This window comes from Corvus kubaryi, unplaced genomic scaffold (assembly GCF_017639235.1).
Source record: "Corvus kubaryi isolate FWS band 111438036 unplaced genomic scaffold, C.kubaryi_AGA036_p1.0 split1-37296, whole genome shotgun sequence".
In the NCBI taxonomy this organism is placed as follows: Eukaryota; Metazoa; Chordata; class Aves; order Passeriformes; family Corvidae; genus Corvus; species Corvus kubaryi.
In genome coordinates, this window is record NW_024582075.1 from 13,846,997 (window position 1) to 13,871,848 (window position 24,852).

The window sequence follows — 24,852 nt, forward strand, 5'->3', positions numbered from 1 at the left end:
CAAAGCTGGGCAGAAATGTTAATCTGCTGGAGGGCAGGAAGGTTCTGCAGAGGGATCTGGACAGGCTGGATTGGTGGGCTGAGGACAACGATAATGAACTTACACTAGACCATGTGCCAGGTCCTGCCCTTGGGCCACAACAACCCCAGGCAGTGCCACAGGCTGGGGCAGAGGGGCTGCAAAGCTGCCCACAGGAAAAGGACCTGGGGGTGCTGGTGCCAGCAGCTGAACATGAGCCAGGGTGTGCCCAGGTGGCCAAGAAGGCCAGTGGCATCCTGGCCTGTGTCAGCAACAATGTGGCCAGCAGGACCAGAGCAGGGATTGTCCTGCTGCACTTGGCAGTGGTGAGGCCACACCTCAAATCCTGTGTTCAGTTCTGGGCCCCTCACTACAACAGAATGACATTGCTCTCCACAGCTTCCTGAAAGGAGGTTGTAAACAGGTGGGGATCAGTCTCTTCTGCCACGTTTCCAGTGAAAGGACAATAGAAAACAGCCTCAAGTGGCGCTGGGTTAGATAGTAGAAATTTTTTTTACTGAAAGAGTGGTTAGGCATTGGAATAAGTTGCCCAAGGAGGTGGTGAGTCACAATCTGTCAAAATGTTCAAGAGGCATAGATCTTGAGGATATGGTTTAGGAGTGATTATGGTGGTGCTAGGTTGACAGCTGGACTAGAAAATTTGAAAATCTTTTTGAACTTTGATGATTCTGTGATTCTGTCTCTGGATTCTGCAAGTTAATTGTGGAAAGTAGGTTAAAGAACCATCTGTAGGGGAGGGTTCATAACCTATCTCAAGTAAAGAGAGTTGTACATGGAGTAACTACACTTCTATTCTCCAAAGTACCCAGAGTGTTCTTAATTTTAATTCCTGTTTCCTACAGGAAAACAGATGAACTCTGGACACCCTATGGTAAACTGCGATGAGAAAAAAACACCCTGAATTTCAAACAGCTTAAGGCTGGAGAACATGCTGTCTTTAAACTATCCAGTGTACTTCAGGTGGTAAAGTAGCAAACGATATTTAAATACTAACCAGCTTTTACAAAATTACGTCAACTCATTCAGTATTTTCTTTACCTCAATGCAGCAATAAAATTCCGATTACATACTTGATAGCTTTTATTTCTTACATCGCTATGATGTAAGAAATTCCTCTTTCAAAAGCATCTTGCTGCTCTTGGACACTGCCCTAAAGTAGAAACAAAATGAAAACAAAAAGTCACAAGTGACATGTAAGATATTTCAGCACTATGTTTATTGTATTCTGGCAGGATGGCAGCAGACTAAACCAAGATCCAGCTCAGTATGATGCCATGTTTGGTGGGGGGAGAAGAGCACTGCTGTAAAGGAAGATAGCGCAATCATGAAGGAGGCTGTCAGCTTTTACAGATGCGTTCTCTTGTTCAAGGTAATTCTTTGTACTATTAATGTCACTAAAGGTATTTGGTGATATGAATTGATGGATTTAAAGATACAGTGGAGAAAATCTTGGTTTAAAACAACAAAAAGAGAGATAGAACTACTCTAAGGATTTTTTCTAAGTGTTCTAGTGGCAGCTAAGGCCACTAGCCTTAGCTAAGACCATTTTTGAGGAAATAATATGGTTATATTTTATACAGAATTCCTTTGTGTGTTTCCTTCTTGAAGAAACATGGGGAGGGGGGAGGAGAAGGTACAGTAAGCCCTGAATTTACTTTCTTTACTTGCCATACTCTCTAGGCAGATGAGGTGCTTTCCCTAGCAATTCTTTTTCGTGAGCTGAAATCAAATTTCTAGGTTAAAAAGTCTATTGCTTCAGTAGAGTTGATCTTACAACAACACAAAAAAGTACAGTTTATGGTTTTACATGGAAGTCACTATGATGAATTGAAGTATTTGCAGAAGAACATATTTTGACATTTGCGGAAGAACATATTTTGACATTGGAAGCCAAACTTCAAGATATTAGGCTTTATTCCAAATTGGATGAAACTCCAAGGTATTGGCAAGTAAAACCATTTAAGAAATCATCTCTTTCACATTCTTTATTTATATCCTTCACAGCATTTTCATGTGATTTTTCCAGTCAGATCACATCTAGTGAAAGATCTGGGGAGACAGCCAGAACTCTAAAGAGGCTAAACAAAGCTGTTTGGCCAGGTAAGTTTCACCTCCAGTTTCATTTTTGTGAATTTTTATTAACTGCACTCATATGGAGCTTACTTTAAATTTACACTAGTATAACTCATTGCAGAACTTGGGTCCAAGTCCCCAGTGTGAATAAACAAAGCGATTGCCTTTTAAAGGTGAAGGCTTTGCCCCATGTTTACTGTGGACAACCAGTGAATATTATACTGCTATATGTTAATAGCTTTCTCCTTTTTCAGTTGTTTATTGCAAGCATAGGAGTTAGTACAACTATTTCAATATGTGCATCTTCCACAGAAGTTCCATTGACTCTACATCCTACTGCAGAGGTGACTTCTAAGTCTGTTGCTGCAGATGAGGACACGAGAAAATCTTAGAGTTTGAGAAAGTTCTGAACTTTTTTGAGACCTGTCTGAGGCCTAGAAGAAAAAGTGTAGAGTTTTAATTCCATTTCCATTCTAGAGGCTTAATTAATGTCATGATGACATCAGGAATGCATCAGTGATAGTGTTGGTGAGTCTGTTTATGCCGATGGGGACATAGGCAGAACCACAGGTACACCCACCCACACTTTGGACATTACTGAACCTTAGGTTTGTGAGCAGGTATCTCACTGTTGTTTACTTCTCTATAAAACAAGAATATTACGTATAAAAATGTGTTTAAAAAGAGTCAGAAATCCATTTATTGTTAGTGGCCTTATTGAGAGCGTGGCAGTCCTCAACTGCATATTACTGTGTGATTCTTCTCTTATCTTCTGGAGAACTATCAAGAACTATCCTCCAGTGGCTTTTATAATTTTTATACAGTACATTTTAAGAAGCAAAATGAAGCGTCTGGTTCTCTGTTTGCTCTTGTGAGCCTTTCTGTGTGATAACTTCTCTTCGGTGCACGTTCCTCATTCTCAGTACTACAGTGCTGGCACATTAATGTTCTGAAGGGAGGGAAGACATTCAGCAGGCAGTTCTGGAGGGAAAAGATTGATTACACCCTGATAATGCTATAATTAATTCAGAAGGTTGAAGTAACGAGAACCTGAGTACTGGTGCTAAGAAAATATGTGGGCGATACCCTCAAGAAAAACTTGTTTCATGCCTTCCTCACTCACTGACAAAGCACGCTGAATACTCTCTTAGCCAGTAAAATGACCATCCCACTTCATCAACCTAGAGTTTGCTTTAGATACAAAGAATGTCTCAGGGCAGTTTTATTTTAAGGCCAAAAAACCTGCAGATCTAATTCTAGAGACTGTTGGTGAACTCTTTCAAAAACATGGCCTGGAAAGTGACCTAGTTCTCAAATGACATACCTCAAAAAAGTACAGGGAAGAAAACCGAGCTTGACCATTACTTCTGTGGAGTTTGACTATTCTGTTGCTATAACTTCTCTTCCACCTAGTCAATGGATTACAGTAAGAGTTATGAGATCATTGTTGAAGAGTACCATCATTCAGTTTCTCACCACCTTAGAGTTACATATTATGAATTTTCAGGTCTTGATTCCTAAAAATGTTTTCTGATGTATGACAGTGGAGATTAAGGAGTTACTGGAATGTCCCTCTGTCTGACAGGGCTGTCAGGGTGAATTTTATTACCTCCCCGCTGCGCCTTTCAGTTTGGCATCCTCATACATATTGTAAGTACAAAAATACACAAATATGAAAAGAAGACAACCAGATTTTCCTGAAAGATAATTACTCAGATAGTATCCTAGATAACAATTTATGAGTCATTGACATTATTCCAGACACCAGTAAATAAAACTAAATTTGTTGTAGAAACATGGTTAATAGGAGGGAATACTTCTGAATAAAAAATTTATATTCCTTTCAAAAAAATTATAGGTTTAAATTTTTTAAGTAAATCCTGATAATATGTAAAGAAAAACACATACAAATGACAGCAGACAATGGATCAGTTTTAACAGAGAATGGTTTGCAAAGGGGTTGGTAGGACAGAAGAGAGGACATTCCAGTTAGATTAAAAATTGGGCTGATTAGGAGAAAATTAGTTTTTATCAGAAATGATGGATGTTACAGTTGGTTTATGGCATATCCCATGGATTTGCTTTTCCAATAGCTTGGTCTATACAATGCTGGTTGTCACAACCAAAGCAAAAGATGCAACGATCTCCTGTTTACTGATCTCATAGTCAGCATTTATTTTCTAAAGCAGTTCCAATAGCAAAAGCCTTCAACACTTAATACTAAGAAGCTGTTAGCTCACTAAAACTTCCTAAGTAAATCTGAATGTTGGGAAACATTGATAGGTGTTATTAGCACTTTTTTTGTGTGTTTGCTTCTGATGCTGTTGGCAAGGCATCTCAGTGCTCAACAAACCTCATCTGAAAACACCAGCATCATAAATTCCACCATGATTATGGCTTCCCATTGTTTCTAGTGTATGTTTTTATAAGACAGTGATGAAAACATACTCATGTGTAGTAAATTCAACTATTCAAGCACTTAAGTGTAAACAAACACATTCAAGTCTTGATCTATGAGTAACTGTTTTTCTAGTTATTTTCCATAATTTTTTTCATGTGTTTTGGTATTAGAAGACACTGACTTAAAATACTGAATTTTTCCATAGCTCAAGGAGTTCAGTAGTGAAGTTTGTCTGGATTATATGTGTCCATAGCCAATATTTTGAGAGCATAAGCCTAGATAAGCAAATCATTGATCTTTCTACTGAGTCATTCAAAAGGCCTTCTCTCTGCATATACTAAGACTAGCAGCTGCTTACAACTTTAACCTATTGCTTTGCATCTTGTATTCAAAAGTCCATGTGCAAGATTTTAATTGTCAAAATTTTTTCTTTGTCTGCAGCTGAAAACTCATCAGGGTATTTGTTTACTTTTCCTTTTGCTTTTCTGTAAAATATATTTATATATTATATAAAATATATAATGTAATAATTTACATAAAATTTTATAAAAATGGAATATTATTTTAAAATTCTATTACATCATGCTGAATATTTTTATACTTTTATGTTAATACAGGTCTTCTGTACACTGATAGAAAAGCAGATCTCTCACTCAGCCTGTAAAGAGAATTTTATAAATCAGCTGGTGCTGTTCTGCCTTATGCTGTGAATAGGATATTAAATCTTTGCCTTTCCTTGAATCTTCATCAATTTATTTTATTCCTTTACACCAGACAAGCAGTCTTGTTATGGAAATGAAATCAGATCTGGGCAAAATTTATTTCACACTCATCCCAAATCCAGTGGAAAAAAATTACAGCCCATGTATTTAGGTGATTTTAACTGCAGAAATACAGGAATTTGAATGTTACTTAAGCTATCATGAGTTACTTTAAGGATAGGCTCAATAGGAAAAGGAACTGTCAGACAGGCCTTCTGAGGGACCAGTTTCTGTTCATGGGACCTTTGTTCTCAAAAGCTTATCTACAAAAACACTGTAGACCAGTGGTTTTTGCTCTGGAACATTTCCAGGATGACAAGATACTCTCAGAGATACCAAACATTGAGATCTTGTTGCTTTTTGGAGATAATCACTGAGATTGGCACTTCCTGTGACTGATCTACCTCAGGCTGGGATGACTAGGATACCGAATATGACGTTTGCTGATGACTAAACTGGGAATCTATCCAGGTAGTCAATGTCCTTTTATACGGCTAAAGTTGAGTGAGATCAACTCCACCCCTAATGAAAAGTGTTGGATTTAAGAAATCTGTCCTGCTAATGCTCAGGCACAGTAAAGCTGACCCTCAGGTAAATGGAATGTCATTGAGGAGGACTCAGCACTAATCTCTGGGTTGTAAATTGTAAATTATTACTGCTCTTAAGCCCTATATTAATGTGTGGTTATGTTGCCATATAGCCAGTGGTAAGGCAAAAACAATATGGTATTAATTCTCAGGAAAGACAGACTGGACAACAAAAAGCAAACACTAAAACAAAGAACATCTAACAGTCCCCCTAAGTACCTCAGTGCCTTCTCCATGTCACTATTCCATGAAAACTGGATCTGGAAGAGAGAGTGACATCACCAAAGGCATCATAGATCAGCCTGCATTCAGCACTGAGAAGAAGAAACTTTTTTTTGTAACTTGACAGAAAACTAGGTTTAACAGCTCTAAAAGACTGATCATGACCTTACATGAGTCTGAGGCTTTATCTGTTGAAAATTTAACTTCAAAAATTATGGGATTTAGAACCAAATGGATGCAGGTCTTGGTATTTGGGTCAACACAGGGGTTTGTTCCACTGTAGATGTGCAGATTCAAAATTTCCATTACTTTCAGTAACAAATTAAGTTCTAATGATGAACTCATTGTGAGCATCCAAATGAAAAACTATTCTTCATTCAGTCTTCTAGATAAGCATGGTGTTAAAAAAATGCTGAGATAATTCTGGACATTCATTGTGTCTTGGGACTGCTTGTCATAAAGCTTCAATACTGTCTGATAGAAAATTCAAGAGCTTCTTAATGCTGCTAGAAGAAAGTTTTAGGTTGCAGCATTTACTTTGGGGAATCTGTTGACCCTAGGTTTTCCCTTTGCAAAGGTGATCTGAATCTTGTTATTGTTAGAGTTGTTGACATCAGTCAGCCTCTGACTTACTCAGGAAGGTCAGCCTCAGCTGGACCGCATGTAGTGTCCCCTGTGTGGCTGGGGGCTGGCCTGGGGGCACAGGTGTGGCATCACTCATGCTAGCTGTGCCTGATGCTGGAAAGGTCCCCACCCTTTTCACAGGGCTGGGCACTGCTCCCACACTGCCAAGAGCTGCCCGTCAGGGGTTACGGGGCTGTTGTGAGCAGAGTGGGACCTTCAAACAAAGCTTATCAGCAAAGCCTTTTCATTGAGCCACACGGTTCAGAAAGAACCACTGTGCTCTCCCAACTCCTCAGATCCAGTCCTAGCCACAGAGTTACGGCTAAGTGGCTCAACAGTTTATGTCTAAAGTTTAAACAGGTCTAATTGAACTTTTATATGATTTTATCCACAGAATTAAGGATGACAACCCCAATATATATTTATTTAAATATATTAAATGATTTCTTTAAATCCTTTCACCTTTGGAAGGTGTGCCAGAAGTGCTTGCTGTGTAAAAATGGGACGGGCCTTTTATAGTATAAAGTGATTGTCATTTTTATTATTTTATACATTTTTAGAATGTGTGTTGTCATGTTTACTCAGCAAAATATTCTTTGCTGCTGAAAAAGCTGTTATCAGCTCTTTTGCTTTTGCTGCTTGAAAATTTTGAGTCTCATTTCCATAGCAGGGCCTGCACATCCTTGCTGCACCCAGGCTCAATCAGGGAGCATCTTTCTTGCATGTCCTCACAACTGGTTTGATAGTACGGTCAAGTAGGTCTCAGCATTCTTCAGTACTAAAACCAGCAGATCCTTCTTGCTTGATCCTATCACTGATAAGAAGAACCTCCTTGCTCATCTATCACTGATAACTTGTAAGCCAGACAAAGTTTGAGCTGCTGTATCCTTGCTTAGACAGAACAACCTGCTACAAGTAAAGCAGTGCTGCTTGCTTTCACTGACTAGACTTAGGCTTACTCTTGTTTGTAATCAAAACATATCAGCCCTTGCCACTAGCTAGGTAGAGGGGTATAAATATCAGAGAGACATACCAAAAGAGAACTAGTAAGTAAGATAGTTGCTTGTAACTTGTGAGCTATTAAGTGTAAATTTCCCAGGGAGTTTTAGGATATGTCCAAGAGAGGATGTCTCAAGGGTCTTTCCGTGCAACCAGCAGCAGTGCCACATTGCTTTAACAAAGCTATTGATACCCGTTGAAGTTACTACAGGAGTTTCTACACTGAAAGGCACATTTCCCAGCAGGAATACATCAGCACAACTATATATCAGGGAGATTCAGAATGTTGCTCAGTTTCACATTGAACTTTTCATGCTCTAGCTAAAAAAGCTGATGGGCTTGTTTGTGCACAAGGACCAACCCAGCATAACAGTAACTGACAGGTGCACGAGAAAGTAACGTAACAGCATGTGTTCAGGCTGTAATATGAATTAAGTTTTCTCCTTTTCAGGAGAAATTCTCCTTTACTCATTATATATCTTCTATGAAAACAAAAACATAAATAAAAGGAAATAATTAAGTGTATAACTTGCTATATATATGTACATATATATATATATATATATGTTCATATGCATATCCAAATATATAAAAAAACTTCTTAGTAGAGTCAATAGGAATCTCTAGATGCATAATCATGGACTAAACATACACATGCATTTGAAAAAGCACAATCTTGACATCTTATATATACCCTGTTCATATAAGGAAATCTGATTTCATTGCATTTTAGGACACTGGAACTAAACTTAATTTCAGGGTTGGGCACAAAAAATTTTTGGAAGGTATTTTTTTCAAAATTGAGGACTCAGAAAGTCCATTTAAAGGGGGGTGAAAGACATGTCTTTTTTTAATGAGATATTTAAATATAACACTTCAGGGTATGCTAAACAACATTATCAAGACACTAGCTAAATTATTACAGATGCAGATAAACTGCTAGGTCACACAGTCTGTACTTTTCTCCTGCTAGATCTATAAGATTTTCTTATGTGCATTTACAGATATTTTCTTACCAGAATTGAAGTATTGTGTGCAGCAAGTCTTCCCTTCACACTTAAACTTGGTTTCTTTAAGTTTATTGTAATATCATAAATTAAGATGACATTTTTTAATAACTAGTGAAGTAGCATTTTCAATGGTTCCAAAAATGATATTTGTGGTTTCATAGACAAAGGACTTGGGAATTTTTGGCCCCAAGCTGAAATGCCATAATTTTTGAGTAAAGAATTGTTGCTGATCTGTGAAGGCATATTGCACAATTATAGGACCGTTTTTCTGCAAAGATGACATATAAAGCACTGTACATCTAATAGCTGGTGGAGATTGCCACACATTGTTTCATGTGAAAAGAACTAATCCTACTGGACTAGGAAAAACCCCACTTTAATATCATTACATTTTAAAACTTAGATCATATTTAGAAAAATTAAATAATTCATGAGGGATCCATTTAGGAAATACTCACTCTTGGCCATAATTTATAAGGCAACAGATTCCCCAGAGAGTAACAGAAAAAGAATGGAAGATTAGACAACATCACCATACAGTGTCCCATAGTTTGATCTGTGGAGTCCCATCTCCCAGTCAGATCAAAAACATTGACATGTGCTGAAGTCAAACAAAGATAGGCTTCTGGGCAAGTATGAATAGAGAAGCAAAGACTTCTTCCACTTCCATGAGCAAACTAATTTTGGATTAGCTGCCATCTCAACCATAATGTTGAAATTCATAGAGATAAGGTAAATGGCAGAAAGGAAAAAAGGAATGTAAAGGAAAATACAACTGTTTGTGTCTACAGATGTGGACCACTGAACCTCGTATCACTGGAAAGATACCTTAAAAATCCCTAGTGCTCAGAGTTCAATTTTCAAATGAACCAGAAATTCAAACCTTTAACAAATTGACAGCATCAGTATCTGTGCTAAATCCCTTTCAGCTTCTTTCAGCACTGGCTTTGGAGGAAATTTATCATAATGTGTTCCTTCTGTATTGTTTCATACTGGCAGTTTTCCTGAGGAATGTAATTGGCAGCCAAGGCATCAGGGGGCATAGGGGTACAGTCCCATTGTATGCATATAATCATATATATATACAACTGTGTGTAAGAAATATATTATGTACTCTGGTCTATTTGTCTATCTATCTATCTATCTATCTATCTATCTATCTATCTATCTAACCTACCTACCTACCTACCTATCTATCTACTATGTCCTTTAAAAAAAAAAAACAGGCAAAGAGGAGTTTGGCTGCTCCAAATAAAATCAACTCTGAAGGAAGTTATATCTCATTGTCTTAATTTTGTAAGCAATTTATTTCATGCTGAGCTCCAGATTTCCAACAGAACAGAAATACTATTAATCAGGATATCCTACAACAGATCACCTTCAGATGTTAAATGAACTGTTGGGAGAAAAACAAAAGAAAGGAATATAAACTACCATTGCTTAAATGTTTATTGATCATGCAGAAACTTTCCACTTTGCCTAGAAAATATCTAGTAAATAGAGCTCCAAGACAGCTGAAAAACAGTGATTAATGTTAACATTAGCTCTCCTATTTCACCAAACTGAAATCTATATAAATGGGTCCAAACCAGAAAGCAAGGATATGTCACTATTGCCTAGGGTTCTAGCATAAATAACATTGCAGAAGACAGAAATACAGAAATATGAGGAATAGAATAACTGTTCCTAGAAACATAGAATCATTAAAGCTGGAAAAGACCTCAAGACCATTGAGTCCAACTATTACTCTTACATGCATTTCTACAAACTTTGCATACTTTGGTAATGAATTGAAAACTCTAAGCGAGATAACATCTGTGACCCTGAGGATCCTAAAACCAGAATTCCTTATAAAGGGTTCTGTGATGAAACTGCAAGACTGCAGAGCAAACATCCACCACACTTTCTTACTATACCTAGCAGACCAGAATAAGTAGTTTACACTTGTGATACACATATTTAAACTAAGTTAAATCAAAGGACTGGATTTCTTTTTTATCTCTTTCTCCAACAGAGTCATCATATCTATTATGGACAGTTAAATGTGGTCATGAATATCTTAGTGAACAGCAATGTTAATTTTGGTTCCAGATATTTTATTGTCCAAGAGATGTTAGCAAACTAAATGGCAATGGAGTGAAGAGGAGCACTGGAAAAACTCATTTGAAAGCAAAGGTGATCAGGTTTGTTTCAAGTGAAGAATAGAAATAATGTAAAAGTAGTTATAGATCAAAATTTACAGCTAAGACTACTCTTTAATTGCCAGAAAATGTAGATAAACTTTTTTCCCTCATGGAACCTTTGTTCCTTCCATCTGCACATCTTCCTGGTAAAATCTGTTCCCTAAAGACAATTACATTCTATGCAGCTCTGAATAAAAAAGGAAGGAAAATATGAAAGGTTTGAATTTGAAGTATTTTCTTACCCAAAAGGAAATAAAAATGAATATTCAAAATAATCTTTTCGCTGGCCAAAATGCACCTTACATGTTTTTTAGACTCTTCCCTTAGATTTTGCTTGGTTTCTGCTATCAAGAATGCTTGTCATGGACAAATTTTCATATGACCTGCTAATGCTATGCCCTGGCTCTTTATAAGTGTATGTGACAGTGATAAATAGAAATTAGACAACAGCATTCCTCAAAATTGTGCTCACTGGGATCTTGCATTTGTGTGGTCAGAACAAAACCTCATTTATTTTGCAGGGTTAATTTCTTCAGTCTTACTGCAGAGAGACAAGAGCAGAGAGAAATACAAAGTGGTATGTGTGCTACCCAAAGGGTAAAACTGCTTAAATAATGATATAGCCAGATTCAAATACCTTCAGGTTTGTTTCAAGCTATGGTCATAAGAAATGGTATTAGAAAGGGATATTTCTTCTGTGTTTGAAAATGAAATGCCCTCATATTAAAAGTAGTAAGATTTTACTAGCTTTCATGTAATATTTACTTATTTTTTCCTTCTTGGATGTCAGAAAATTTTTGAAGGTCATTATGAATTTGGCTGTAAACGCTATTAGCAGAACTTCTAAAATGTATTTGAAACCATTCTTCAACTAAATCATGGCCTAGGTAAAAACAAACAGAAACAATGAAACTGGTAATTCAGATGAATTACAGCTGATCAGAGAAAATGTGTTTCTGCTATGAGGAACAAAAACTATTTCATCAGCCATATTTGCTAAATGTAAATTACTGGGAAAGAAAAATAAAACTCTTTTTGATAGACTCCCTGGAAAAAAAACCCAAAACCAAAGAACTTTGGTACACATAAGCATGACAGCTGTAAATATCAGTATGAAAAGTTAGAAAGAGCAATTATTTATGTCGTCTTATTGCCCTAGATATCTTCTAGTTCTAATATAGAGCAACTTATATAATAAATATGTCCACTAGATGCCTATCTAGCTTCATCTTCTGTTGTATTTTTCAAGGGATTGGTAATTGTATAGAATCACAGAATCATAGAATATGCTGGGTTGGAAAGGACCCATCAGGTCCATCAAGTCCACCTCCTTACTGTAGGACACCCCAAGAGTCAGACCATGTGCCCGAGATTATTGTCCAAATGCTTCTTGAACTCTGTCAGGCTGGTGCTGTGGCCACTGTCCTGGGGAGCCCAGCCACCATATGGATGAAAAGCCTTTCTCTGACACCCAGCCTAAACCTCCCCTGACTCAGTTTCATGCAGTTTCCTCAAGACCTGTCACTGGTCACAAGAGTAAAGAGATTGGTCCCTGTCCCTCCACTTCCCCTAATGAAGATGTTGAAGATTGCAGTGAGTTTCCCCCCAGTCTCCTCCAGGCCGAACAAACCAAGTGACTTCAGCCACTCCTCCTACAGCTTCCCCTCAAGGCCCTTCACCATCCTCACTGGCCTCCTTTGGACACTCTCTAACAGTTTAATGTCTTTCTCATATTGCAGTGCCCCAAACTGCCCCAGCACTCGAGGTGAGGCTGCCCCAGTGCAGAGCAGAGCGGGACAATCCCCTCCCTTGCCAGGCTGGCAATGCTGTGCCTGATGTCCCCCAGGACAGGGCTGGCCCTCCTGGCTGCCAGGGCACTGCTGATTCATGTTCAACTTGCCTCTGACCAGGACCCACTGGTCCCTTGCCATGGCACTGCTCTCCAGCACCTTATTTCCCAGTCTGTCCATACATCCAGGGTTGCCGCATCCTTAGTGCAGAATCCAGCACATTCCCTTGTTAAATTCCATATGGTTGGTGATTGCCCAGCCTTCCAATTTGTCAACGTCTCTCTGCAGGGTCTCTCTGCCTTCCAGGGAGTCAACAACTCCACCCAATTTAGTGTTGGCAACCTTACTTAGTATTCCTCCAAGTGCTGCATTCAGGTTATAAATGAAGATGTTGAAGAGCACAGGGCCAAGGATGCAGGCCTGTGGAACCCCAGGATTCTTCTGGACAAAATGTCCAGCCCACAGCTGGATAAACACCTCATGTGATGGGCGAGCAACTGGCTCACAGGTCGGGCACCAGGGGTTACAATGAATGGGGTGACATCAGACTGGGAACCTGTCACTACTGGGGCAAGTTAATAAGGCAGTACCCACCTCTTGGAAGTTATTGAAATTTCTTTAAATGGAGCAAGTAGTTTTTCCAGGTTTGATACTGCCTGTCATTTCCCCAGTGTCATTTCACCTTGGGGACTGTGGTCAACTGAGAAAAACTGCAGGCACTCCATAGCTGCACTGCAGTAAGATATGCCAATCTCATACAATATGGTCTAGTCATCTACAAAAGATGAAAATCTCTGAAGAAAAACGAAATACATTCTGTCAGACTGTAAGGCTCCTGTACACTATGCTGTTCACTGGCTAAAAGAATGCCAGGGTAATAAAACACAATTCTGAAAGTTTCACAGTGTGTTGGCATAAGTTTGTGCTTCACCTATGTATTGTAAATATGCATGCGCAGCATCATTTTAGTTCCTGTATTTATGAAATTGAAGTAAAACATTAAGCCTGTCCAGTTCTGGTGCCCCTACAGTAGTGGCATATTTAACCACAGCCCTATGCAGCTGCTTGCTCAATCCCCCACCAGTGGGATTGGAGAGAGAATCAGAAGGGCAAAAGGTAGAAAAATCATGAACTGAGATAAAGACAATCAGTTGTGCACAGCAAAAGTTGTGCACAGAAACAAAGTAAAACAAGGAATTAATTCAATGATACCCATGGGCAGGCAGGTGTTCAGCCATCTCCAGGAGAGCAGGGTTTCATCATGCATAATGGTTAATTGGGAAGACAAACACTATCACTCCAAATGTTCCCCCCCCCTTTTGTGTTTCTTTCCCCATTTTATACACTGAGCACGATGTTGCATGGTCTGGAATATCCCTGTGGTCAGCTCAGATCACCTGTCCCAGCTGTCTCTCCTCCCAAGCACCCAAGCATCCTCAACTTCCGGGAGTACAAAAAGCAGAAAAGGCCTTGACTCTGTGCAAGCCCTGCTCAGCAATAACAAAAACGTCTCTAAATTATCAACCTTGTGCTCAGCACAAATCCAAAACACAGCCCCACACCAGCCACTGTGAAGAAAGTTAACTCTACCCCAGTAAAAACCAGCACAAGTACCTAACAAAAGATACTATCAAAGCACATCTCTTGCTTTGATTACATATTCCACTTAGCTATCTGCCCTGCTGTACATCCTTTCTGCTCCGTTTGTAACTTCAGTGATGCATGCTGAACTGGAAAGCATCAAAAACAAAAATACAGAACACGTAAGAGGTCAAGCATATTGTTGGAGGTCATCAGTGTTTGCAGACTTACTAACATGGAAAACTTTTAATGAGACAAAATGTTAAGATGAGCTAATCTGTGATGAACTTGCTGACAAATAAATCTCTAAATTGTTCCATAAAAAAAGAACAAGTAATCAAAAGTTTAGAAGAACAGTTTAAAAAAATTTTAAGCATGTGCAGAAATCACTGGAGTTGAAGGAGTTGACACAATAGTTTGTTGTATCCTGAAAAACATTAAACCAGTATCTCTCTAGCATTTGCTAACTGGTGTCTGATTTCATAGATGGTGGTTTTACCCTGTAAATATTTCTATATCATAATCTATCTTCATTATTAATAATAAAATCAGAGGTATCTTCAAAGGATCATGTATTAAGACTGGGGCAGGGGGTAAATTCAGTGCTAAAAATCTTAGTATTAGACTATAACAGCCTAGAGTGCTAGTACTGAGTTAGTTAGTGGGCTTGGATTGCATGCTTCTGTGGATGAGAAAGGACTCCAGATGAATGGAAATTTTTTCATTTTTTTTTTTAAATCACACAAATTTTTAGCCAACATTAATGTTTCTTTCTACAAGGAAAATGCATAAGATAAAATGGAGAGAAACATCTATGTTAAACTGCATAAATTTAATTCCTTTCATCAGCAAAAAATCAAAATTTCTCCAAAGTTATTTATCACGGCGAGATTTTGGAGTTTATTCAGGTTTCGGTGCTACCCAGACATTTGTTTCTATGTCTGTACTTCCACCACTGGCTCACATGAAGGCAAAGCATTTCATCCACATCAGCGCTCTTGCAGCACAATAATTACTGTGTCCTAGATTCTGGTTCTGCTACTTTCAATGAATGCCCCATTTTTTTTTTTTTTTGTAAGATTCTTAGAAGAAAAGCTCTTTCATAACAAATGTAAAACTTCAATTTTTGCCCTTAGTTTTCCAGCTGTGACAGCTGAATATTCTAATCAGCCCAAAGTTGGGCACATCGTAATTTTTATCCCTTTAATGTCACTTTTATCCTGATCTCAGTGATTAGTTTTGTGCCAGAGCAGTGAACATTATGAAAATGAACTTTATATGTAACCATAATTTTAACTATAGTTATTAATATTTCACTTAATGGTGCATAGGAAAAGAGTTGTAGAAAACATTTCTGCATGTGACTATTAAGAAGAGAGTGTTTGTTAATGGATATTTCTTTTGGAAATTAGAAAGATTCACACAAAAATTCTGTACCTTCAAACTGCTCTACTGAGTATGAGGTCACTATGCATGGGACTTTTTCAATAAGTCTGTTTATTAGAGGATTAGATGCTTCCCACATGTCTTTACCTGAGTTCACCCTAAAGCCTTTCACTCACCAGCTGTCAGGAAGATGATGATTGTTGTGCCCTTTGCTGCAGTACAGAGAACCAGGCCTTCCAGAACAGCTGCCTGACTTATGCTGCTGTTGCCTTTTCTGCTCCACACTCTTCAAGTCTGAATAAACTATCCTATGGTTTTCCACAACCTCATGGCTAGTTGTAAGTTCTCTGAAGCCATAGCATTTCAGCTCCTCTACCTTGCTTTACAAATCAAAGGCTACTTTATTGTTTCATGAGCTCCAGACAACTCTTTGAGCTCTGTTTTCAGCTTAGTGCAATTACAAAATACCCCGCTGTGTGCAAGCACAGACTACACTGATGTTTTTAGACAGACAATCTCAAGTGACAAAAACAAAAGTTTCCTCAACTTACTCCTTTATTTCTTTCTAATGCTTTCCCCTTCTCAGACAGTGGAGACATTCCCCTCACAGACTGAGACTAGCTTCTGAGCCATCTTGAAAGTTTCCCTCTCTTTTCCAGGTTTCGATAATTAGGGAAACTGGAAACCTCTGGCGAATGCTACAGTATAAAAAGTACTCTTAAAATTCAGGCTTCTCTAAAGTCACAGTGATGGAGAAACCAACTATGTCACATACACTTCATTTGCAGACTGCAAAAACTCCTTTCTGTATGGAAAAGTTTAGATTTTCCTCTCATGTAAACTGAGGAACCCGTAACTTAATCTGCTCAAGAGACATGAATGTGCCAAAGTGGATAGGGAAAAGTTAGGATTGATTTATTTCACACACATCCCTACTGTTTGACTTCTGTTTTGAGAAATCTGGCATCAAAACTGTTCTGTTTTCCTCTTATCTGCAAATCTTTTTGACAAACCATTCAGACAGACACTGTAAAACTCAGGATGGATAAGCTTCTTCAGCAGTGGCATTTCTGGTATTTTAGTGTTTATATAGAGTGGAGTTTCAGTCCATGTGATTCAGTGGAAAAGCGTAATGAGGCTGTATGCCTTTCAGACTTTCAGTTTCCCACCGTGAGCTGTGTTAGTTATCCAAAAGCAAATCATAAAGAAGAAACAACACATTTATCCTAGTGACACAAGGGTTTTTTTTCCTGTTACGTTGTTAAGCTATGAGGCTGGCGCACCACCAAACAGCTAAACACAGCACTGTGTTGAAGAATCCTTAAAGAGACATTTGGTGAAGATTTACCTTCTTAGCACTTGCTTAGTCCTTTTGAATATCATTTCCATTGCCACGTGTTTTGTGGAATGGTGTGTGTCAGTGGGGCTACTGACAAAGAAACAGGGAGAAATATATTTGCAAGAAGTGCATGTGAGAGCTCCTTAAAGTCACTGCTTTTGGAACTCTTCATGGTGCAGTGATCGCTAGTTGGGCTTTTTGGGGCTGCAAAAGGAAGCTTCTCAGGCATGGTGCAAAAGTATATCTGGAATGAGGGCTTTTTTATGTATATATTGAAAAGAAGTTTCAAAACGAAAGGCAACTTTGGATTCTCTACTAATCTTTGAGTCCAAATATTACTGAATGAATAAAGTTTATGCCTAACAGGTGCTTAAGTACTTAAAGATGTACCTCAATGGAGAGTAACTTCTTAAAAAATGTGCAGTCTAACTTTACGAAGGTGTTCGATATTAACTAGGTCTTGATGTATTCCTTAATTTCACTGAAATATCTTAGAAGTGCATAGCAATATGGCTCTCAAACTCTGACTGGGGGCCAATAAAAATCTTCAAAAACCTAAATCCATTTTAAATGTATAAACAAATGTATTTGTCTAAAATTTTTTCCCTTTCTTTCATATTAGTAAAGGTATCAACAATGTGTTGGTGTACTAATGGGCCAGCAGTAATCCATCTGGATTCCCTGTGTAATGACAGGAGCATCTTCTAAGAGAACCTATAATAGAAATGTCCCATAGTCTTTGTCATTGGCTTTTGAAATTAGCATGACCCAATCTGAACAAATCCAGAGAGAGAGAAAAGTTTGAAAAATTTTACTGTTAATAGTAAATATTTTAATGAAAGATAAAGTCTTAGTTTGAATTGTAGAAGAGAAACTAAAAGCTTGCCATTTTTATGTTCAGACCTATATTTACAATAATGAGTTCTGAAAGAAATAACTATTTTAATAGGACTCCATATGATTTTTTTCCTGATTATGTATTTGATTCCGAAGGAAATATTTCAGTTATCCTTGTCTAGAGGTTTCCTGAGCAGGCTGGTACAAGATGCTAGCATTTTCAAGAACAAGAACACAGAAATTCACAGATTACTGAGGAAACAAATGGAATTCTGGAATATTTTAAAGCTAGATGTTTTTCTGGGGTTAAAAGATAAAGGGTAGTTTGCATTCCACAAGTAGTGTATTTATTAAAAGAGATAAAAGATGCTATGCATGTAAGGTAAGGATTCTTAGGAGCAGCAGAAAGCAGTAAAACTGTGTCTGAAACACAGATATTTCCTGATAGCATTAGTAGCAAGGGCAGCCATTAATTTCCAGTAGATTTGGTCAATTTGTTTCTCCTACCAGTTCCCTCCAGAAGCATGGTTACAATCCTAAATCAGCAGAGTAAGTTTTATAGTATCTAAACCAGCATGTGAGGACTATGTTATTAAGTTCAAGGTGTAACATTTTAAAATAAATACGCTGTTGATCCATGATTTAAAAACCTTACCCAGTCTGATACTCCCTAATAACTAGTGCCTGTTGAGATAATAGAAAACTTGTAAAGTCCTGTACCAAGTTCTGCTACCTAAGAGCTGCACTAACTTATATTACTTGACACCCTGCCGAAAATGCAGCTAATTGGTAACAGGGTCTCCTATGCTAAAGGCAGACACCTATCTTAGTTTGAGAAAAATGGAAGTGACATTTGACAAATACCAAACTTCCCTGGTTACAAAAGTGAAAATCAGAAAGGGATACACCTTGCTGCTTACAAACCTGAATTCATAAAATCTGTATTGTTATAAAAGAAAACAGACACCTTTTGCAGGAAAAAACAGCTGAGTACTGTTTCCTGGAGACTGAAATTACGTTTACAAGAAGGATCCCTAAGCTAAAATAGGATTATTTGTCACAGACGAAACAAATTTTGTGATTTCTTTTTAAAACACCTACCATTTGACCCAACTGCATTGCTGAAGTATAGGACAAGGTGTTCCTATGCATTCTGTAAGGGAGAATTGTGGGACCACATCTTCATACTGCCATTGACTCATTTAATTTCTGAGTTTAGTCATCCATAACTCATGATTTAAGAAACTGCAGACAGCAGAAACTGATAAGAAAATAGGTTATATAAAAGCTTTGTGAACAGAAAAACAACCCCGGCTTTCCTTGAGATGGTTGAATAACTCTTACTTACTTTGGAAGGCTTTCATCATGTTATTACATAATTGTCTTGTGTAATGTGATGCATACAGATACACACAGAAAGGAGAAGAGACCTGTGGCTGTTGCCATCACGTAGAGAATCTTGTTAATCTTGTATGTTTTTTATATTTCTAGATTTTAACTCAAGGATATACTGTGACTGGAATTTCTAACCTTGTAAAATTCTTTGAATAAGTAGCAATATATTATGCTTTAATTGTTATGCTTGCACAATAGACCTAGCCATGCGTAGCCTTAGAAACCCATATCTTACTTGTCTTTTCACAGGGCTGAACAAAGACACAATTTTACAGATGACAGAGGTGACATAAGTGGCTTCGAATATTCAGCCTTCCAGAGAGTGATCAAAACATTCTGAGTTTTGGAATGAATTATAGAAAGTAAAGTATAATAAAGAAGCATTCCATGTGCTCTAAAAGCAAAGATTAGTGATAAGAGCAAATCCACTCCTGCTTAAAACAGGAAAAAACTTATTCAGGTTTACTACCGCTCTTAGTTCACAAGGATTTTCTGTTACAGTTCATTGGTCTACTCAATCTATTTTTAATTAAAACTACTTGCTACCCTAGGTTTACACTAATCCCTGAGAATTATAGACACAAACAGATATGTAAACAAGAAGAGAGAAAATAGTTACTGATAGCTACTCATGGAGATCTGAGCTCTTTCAGGTTATCATGCATGAGTTTCAAAAGTGAGGATTAATGCACAGGTGGGCATTTAAGATTTTGTTTCCAAGTAACCTCAAAGCATGAATGTCCACAGTTTCTCTCTGGTCTGCATCTGAATAGCTACAGCAAACCAATGCAAGGGAGTGAGGGGGTGTGAGAGGCAGTGGGAGAATGAAAGGAGGATAGGAGGGAAAGGATGCAAAGGAGAGAAGGACGCTCACTTAGCAGTATGTTTTGACTGTTGTGCTCTCCCCATTAAATATTCCCAAGCATTCTTCCTCGAAGTATAAATAGTTCTGTTTCTGTTCAGGGCTGCTGTATGCTGCATTGAGGCAGGTCACAAACAAGGACCACTCTCATGGTATATTTAATGAATTTTTGAATGATAATCATTTCAGATTTGCTCTGCTTCTTGCTGATTCAGCAAGTAAAACATCTGTATTTACCACATAGATATAAACTGAAATGCGTTCAGTTATCACTGGACTTTAAAATCCTCATGTCTCCTAGGTGTATCCTGTGGGGAGCATAAAGTAAATTGAACCACAGAAAAGACTGTCATGTTGATATCATCAGGGATTCTCATGGTTACAGAGACAGGTAAACCTGCACAAATAATTTCAACCTAGAAATGAAAGGAAGAAAGACCTAAACACATACTATTTAATGATAACAAGATCATTTATTAAGATGAAGCTTTGCTCTTAGTTTTGAACCATCATAAAATTAAACCACCATGCATATTTGTAAAGATCATCTACAAAATATTCCTGTTGCTGCCAGCAGAATATAGATGGGGAAAATACTGTTTATGACAGTGTAGCTGCTTTCTTTCTTCTCTTCTAAAACCTATTGTTTGAGAAAGTATTGTACACATAAATGGTACAAGAAATGGAGTTGCCTTTGCTCATTTATTAAATGGCTATCAAGGGAAAGCTTTCAAAGCAGTAAACAACTTTTGATTCTCCACTGAGTTAAGATGAACATCTTTATAGATGTCCTCTAAAAATGTTCTTATCTGGTCCTAGGTATGTGGATTAAACTTGGAACAAATTGGAAGCAAAGTTTTTGTTGTTCCTTGCTAATGTCTTGTCAGGAAACAAAAACATTTGTCTGTATGACAGCCACACGAAATTATAAAATGAAGTATTATTTTTATACTGTTTATCATCTTGCTTTGCATAAGACTCTTTTTTTAGTGGACAGAAAGACAAAATAATAATTACACAAAACCAATTGAAAGAAACAGAGAAAAGATGAAATGGGAAACAGAACTGCATTAAGTACCTTCATGTGTGCACTACAATCTAAACTAACCTCACTTAAAATCATGACTTTCATAAGATTGAAACCCCCTGGCTGGGACCACAGAAGTCAACGCATCTGGTTTGTTTAGCTCCTTCACCAGCAATCAGGATGCCAAGTTTTGATAATTATACTTTGTTAACTGGAGGAAAGGCCTCTCTAATGCTCCCTGATTAACAGCTGTGATAGCAGCCTCATGAGACCACTTACCAGTCAGTCCTTCCTTTCTGCTATATCCTTGTTTGTATGCAAAGATTTGGTCTACTGACTTGAATAATTGTGCCTTCAATTGCATGTATCAGAGCAATTTACAAACAAGCATTCATTAATAAGAACAAAAGAGTAGGGGATTAACTATTTTAGTTTATCATTTTTTAGCATCCTTATTACTGATTTGGAGTACTAAACCAACACCAAGCCATTGACAAATAGAAATACAGTATTAATTCTCTATATATGTTATTCATTCCTTCACTTTCCACCATATAATTAAAATTATCTGTGGACTTAAGACCAACACATTTTAACAGAAATTCAATAATTCTTACATGTTTGGAAAACTTTACTGTCTTCTAGTCCAAACTGCTAAAAGAGAAAAGGCTTATAATACAAAAAATAAAAGAAAGGGATTAGGAACACAAACTTTTAGATAATAAACACTTTATAAAGGAAAAGAGAAAATTATTTTTTTTAAATATATGCTTTAGTTATGGAATATTGTCTTCTGGAACATTTTTATGTCTCTTTCAATTGAGTAGTTTAGAAAGACCATCTGGAAACAGATTTCAAAAAAAAGTGCTATGTAAAATTGATTTATTGAGATTAGTTATCCAAATGGTTTGTACTTGCGCAAAATGTCCACGGCAGCAGTAGCTAAAGAAAGCCATCAGAAAGTAGCATTTTAGTCTTCCTAATACTCAAGAGAGATACTTTGTGATCTCTAGGCTCTCTGCTGATAAACAGGAAACCTCTAACAGGTGATACAGCAGCTATTCTTGAAACAACAATGAAGGGTTGTTTAACATCAGAAATGTTTTAATTGTGAAGGAAGGACTGATCCTGGAAGCCTGGGAGCCTCCAGGAAGCCTGGAGGAAACCACTCAGGCTTTAGCCTCAGGCTGTTTAAAAGGTTAAGGCATAAAAAGAAACTATCCGTTGCTGGGGAAATGAATAGCAGTTTGGGAATGGGAAAATCCCTGGGATACAATGCTGCTGCTCCTACGTCAATCATGTTTTCCAAAATTCAGAATGGCTATTCCACATTTCAACTACATTTTCCACCTACATTATCCCAGCTTTGCAGAATACAGAAATAAAACCTTGAATGACTAGATAGCTAATTCTTAAATTTCTCTCAAGTTCAGGAGAGCAAAGCCCATGAGATATCTTAATACTTATAGTAATTTCATATAGTTTGACCAGTCTCTTCTTCTGGAATGAAAATATGCCTAATAGGTAACACGCGAGAAGTGAAGTACCCAGTGTCTGTGTCATACTGTCAGCTTGTAGACCTCAGAACCTGCACTGTTCATGGCAAAAATGTGTAGTACTGTGGCTTTTTGCCTCCTGAATTAGCTCACACCAAAAATAAAGAAATCTCAGCCACAAGCACTACAATAGGCTGAGCTCTGAAGCATGATCTGAAACTTTCCCAGTCCACAAGCAGAAATTAAGTTCTGAGCAACAGTACAACACAGGTATTTTTGCACTAAACCCATCATTTCTGTTTGAATTACAGTGTATCTTTTAAAAAGACAGCTTGTATTGATTTAGGAGTTTCAGGTGGCATGGAAATCATTCCACTGTTATTACAGTGCTTTATTTTTAGTTGGCATTCACCTCCACCAGCTTACTTCTCTTGATCTCTTTACGCTTTCTTTTCTGCTAAAATCCATAAATCTTTCCTATGTAGATACTTTGAAAATGAGATCAAGTCACAGGCTAACCTCCTGTTGGATTATTTGATGGATTGATACCTTAAATCTTCCACAGTAGAAGGATCTTAAATCTTACCCTTCATAGTCCATTATTCAGATTTCAGACCATCTCAGTAGACTTTTCTAATTTTATATATTGCTTTTAAATATGTCTGTCAGACACAGTAATAGCCTCACTGATGCTATAAAGTGTAAGAGCATTTTCCTCCTTCTCCTAATATTCTTCGGCTGCTCTATTCTCAGGCGGTATTTGAGACATGTTTCTCTAGATTCTTCTTAACTCAAAGGTCACCTTTTTAAAAAAAGGTGGAAATTTTAAGAAAGCAGGACATTCTTGGTGAAATTTTTCCACTTATCTTTTCAACTGAGTTTGTCCATTCAATAGAGGCTATACTAATTGTATGGTGTGTTTTTAAAATCAGAATATGTGAACTGAGCCAAAAATGTTCTTAGCCTGATTCCCTGAACAGTGAAGATATCATCCTACTCTGCAGCACTGTTTTATGTATTAAAAAATATGGTCCTCAGTCAATGGAGGACCACAGCGTTACTCTGCAGCACTTTCCTCTCAAACAAGTTATAAATATTTCTTCAACCTCATATAGCTGTTCAAACAAATGTGAAAAACAAAATGCTACATGTGATTAAGCACACCTGGTGCAATCTTTCCCTCAAACATCTTTTCTCTCTGAATGCTAAGAGAAACACATGGCTTTGAGCACAAAACATGGGGACTGAAATTGCACTGTTTTAGTTGAAACAGTGTGGAAAACAGATAGCACTTCCCTTTCCTTCGAAAATGAAAGGAGAAGAAAACCGACCCCATCTTGCCATATGGGTGGGAAGGGCAGAGGAAAAAGAATGTGACAGTGGTTGTATCTGCCTGTTGGACAAAAGCTTCTTGCTGTATATACTGCATAGTGCAAGAGGTAGTGCCCCATTGCACACCTATAAAAACATTGAACCAAAACACAGCTGCTTTTTTGAGGCCATGATGAAAAAAAACACTGAGGCAATCTATATGGAAACATAAAAAAAGTGCTTTTTGAATTTTACCTCAAAGTGGTTTATAGATGAGGACTCTTCCAGCACCAAACTGATGCTCTGGAGATGGAATTACTTGTCCAAGGTTTGAAAAAGTTTAAGACAGAGCTGGTCTCACAAGCATTCAAGCTTCTGTACCTTCATTTGGGAGCTATAAGTGAGATTGTAAATTATCCAGATTTAAACCCTTGGGATAAGACCATTGCTCTGGGATATTTGAAAAAGCACCTAACACATTTTGACAAAATAATCGTTATGTTTGGCTTCTATAGTGAACACCTAAAAATCCATGACAGTACAACATGCAAATCATTTCTCAAGAACAGTGAATAACTCAGTGAAATTACAGAAAAACAGGTCTGAATCTTTCATCACAGAATTCCTGAACCAATCTCTACAACTCTCGAGATTTTATGTATGGTGATTGAACTTACCCTACTGCGTCTTATTACAGAAGCAAACCTACCAAAGTATGTTTCAATGTTATTTATTATTAGGTATGCTCAAACATTTTCATTTGATTGGTTCTGCTGGAAAACATTTTTTTTTTAAATGGAAATGTTTTCATTCTGTGAATTCTTGCTGCAGTAACAGCAGGGCTTAATTTACCTGTTTTCTAAAGTAGGGTACAAAGTCACCTTGTTCCCAGTGATGTGCCAGACTTGCAGCCCAAAGCAGCCAGAAAG

General features: G+C 37.6%; 1 long non-coding RNA gene across 2 annotated transcripts in view; it reads left to right on the forward strand.

Annotated features, from left to right (window-relative positions):
- Nucleotides 1–298: 298 nt before the first annotated feature.
- Nucleotides 299–24,852, forward strand: part of LOC121657361 — a 43,837-nt gene continuing 19,283 nt past the window's right edge. The window contains exons 1-2 of one of the 2 annotated variants that reach the window (XR_006013582.1): nt 299–1,408; nt 2,044–2,139. This is a non-coding gene — a long non-coding RNA (uncharacterized LOC121657361). The remainder of the gene's footprint in view (nt 1,409–2,043; nt 2,140–24,852) is intronic. The other variant, XR_006013581.1, reaches the window with a different exon arrangement.